Source organism: Centropristis striata, chromosome 4 (genome assembly GCF_030273125.1).
Source record: "Centropristis striata isolate RG_2023a ecotype Rhode Island chromosome 4, C.striata_1.0, whole genome shotgun sequence".
Lineage (NCBI taxonomy): Eukaryota > Metazoa > Chordata > Actinopteri > Perciformes > Serranidae > Centropristis > Centropristis striata.
The window spans coordinates 4,123,722-4,126,832 of record NC_081520.1 but is presented as its reverse complement, the minus strand read 5'-3'; positions in this window follow the sequence as shown (position 1 = coordinate 4,126,832).

The window sequence follows — 3,111 nt, the reverse complement described above, 5'->3', positions numbered from 1 at the left end:
TCATCCGACTACTGCACATGAATCACCAGCTCTGATACCTCCCCCACTCACTCTACATTAATGGAAGACTCAACTATTTTAATTCAGCTTTTTACAGAATCGTTTATTCAGCTTTATATATACACACACACACACACACACACACACACACATATATATATATATATACAAAAAGCTGAATAAATTATTCTGTAAAAAGCTGTATATATATATATATATATATATATATATACATACAAAAAGCTGAATAAATTATTCTGTAAAAAGCTGGATATATGTATGCATATAACTTGCATATAGAAAAAATAAATTAAACAAAAGAATGGCATTTTGATCATTTAAATTCTTTATTTGTATACAGATTTTATGCATTTTATGCATATATATATTCAGCTTTTTACAGAATAATTTATTCAGCTTTTATATATATATGTATAAAGCTGAATAAATTATTCTGTAAAAAGCTGGATATATATGCATATAACTAAAAAATAAATTAAACAAAAGAATGGCATTTTGATAATTTAAATTCTTTATTTGTATACAGATGTTATGCATTTTATGCATATATATATTCAGCTTTTTACAGAATAATTTATTCAGCTTTATATATATATATATATATATATATATATATAAATATATATATATAAAGCTGAATAAATTATTCTGTAAAAAGCTGAATGCATATAACTTGCATATAGAAAAAATAAATTAAACAAAAGAATGGCATTTTGATCATTTAAATTCTTTATTTGTATACAGATTTTATGCATATATATATTCAGCTTTTTACAGAATAATTTATTCAGCTTTATATATATATATATATATATATATATATAAAGCTGAATAAATTATTCTGTAAAAAGCTGAATATATATATATGCATATAACTTGCATATAGAAAAAATAAATTAAACAAAAGAATGACGTTTTGATCATTTGAATTCTTTATTTGTATACAGATTTTATGCATTTTGTGCATATATATATTCAGCTTTTCACAGAATAATTTATTCAGCTTTATATAGCTGAATATATATATATATATATATATATTATATAGCTATATATATATATATATATATATATATATAAAGCTGAATAAATTATTCTGTAAAAAGCTGAATGCATATAACTTGCATATAGAAAAAATAAATTAAACAAAAGAATGGCATTTTGATCATTTAAATTCTTTATTTGTATACAGATTTTATGCATATATATATTCAGCTTTTTACAGAATAATTTATTCAGCTTTTTATATATATATATATATATAAAGCTGAATAAATTATTCTGTAAAAAGCTGAATATATATATATGCATATAACTTGCATATAGAAAAAATAAATTAAACAAAAGAATGGCATTTTGATCATTTAAATTCTTTATTTGTATACAGATTTTATGCATTTTATGCATATATATATTCAGCTTTTTACAGAATAATTTATTCAGCTTTATATATATATATATATATATATATATATATATATATATATAAAAAGCTGAATAAATTATTCTGTAAAATGCTGAATATATATATGCATATAACTTGCATATAGAAAAAATAAATTAAACAAAAGAATGGCATTTTGATCATTTACATTCTTTATTTGTATACAGATTTTTTACAGTATAATTTAGACAACAACAACAACAAAAATAAATATATATAATAATAGACATGTAGACATGTAATCATACCCATATATAAACTTTCCTACATATGGGAAAAATATTTTAATAAAAGAAGGGTGCTTTGGGGAAATATTTACTTTCCATTTCTGCCATATTTCCTCAAGTTTATTTACTTAAAGCTTCAGGGAGAAAGTGATTATTTCCATTTAGGAAAATGTCATGAATTCCAATACCATTCTCATTTAGAGTAAAAAAATAAAAATATTTTTGAGGGTGTAAAATAAATGGCTAGTTCTTATGTTATTCTATCAAATCATTCTAAGAAATTGTCTTTTCCAGAAAAAATTGTATAACATGTTTTTAATAGTTTCTCTCCCAAAACATTTTTTATCAATGACCTTATATTTACTTTTTGAGCGTCCTTTAATCAAATCAAATATTAATCAAAATATTATAATTTATTGTCACCTGTCATTGTGCGATTATTAACATTTTTTTCACATATATATTTATATATAATAGGAGCCATTTTAAAATATTTATTGTATTTATATACTTCAGAATTTCTGACAAATGTTTCCCCTGCCTATTTCTTTTAAATTAGCATTAAAAAAAGAAGAAAAAGCCAATTCTTTTTTAGCAGTTTCTGTATAAATTAGCTGTGATTTAAATGTTATTTAAATTCCTGAAGTAGTATCCTTATCCTGTATGTTAATAAAGCTGTTTGTGATTGTCAATATGTGAAACAATACTGCTAATTAAATCTTTTCACTGCTTATAGCAAACTACCTGACCATATCTAATAGCAGTTCTCCTGCTGGCTCAAAGCAAAGACTGTAAAACTTGTTTGGTTACATCTCTGCTGTACATCGACACTATAGTTACCCGGCCTCATACAGTGTTTCTAAAAATACCCCATGGTAGTATGAATGGCTATAATTTCTGTAGCCAGGCAACTGCTATGTGCAGTATGAATTAAAAGAGGTTTCTAGTTGTGAATTAACAAGCTTTTGAACAACCTGTTAGCCTTCAGAGCATTTCTGAAGTGATAGCGGTTATGAAATGCTGCTTACCTGACTCAGCAGCACATAAAACAGCCAATGGATTTTTACAAGCGTACAAAAAAAGTCAACACATTTAACAAATCATTTGTCATGGGTTTGACTTTATTTACTAGTATATTAACACATTACATGCTACAGAAAATAAAAAGGTAATTTCAATTGTCTTGAAAGAATATAGTGTTATAATAAAATGGCACATTTTTGATATTAACACAATTTCCACTGGCATTTTGCCACCCCCTTCCTTCAAAATAAAAGGAAATGAATGACTTCATGCAGGGCTACTAAAAAAAAATACTTCTTGGTGGTTTTCATTGGCAACGCAATTTGCAAGATGATTTATGTAGCTAAGCACCTGCCGTGTGCAGTGTGAGTGACAAAGAAAGCTTGATTTGATCAT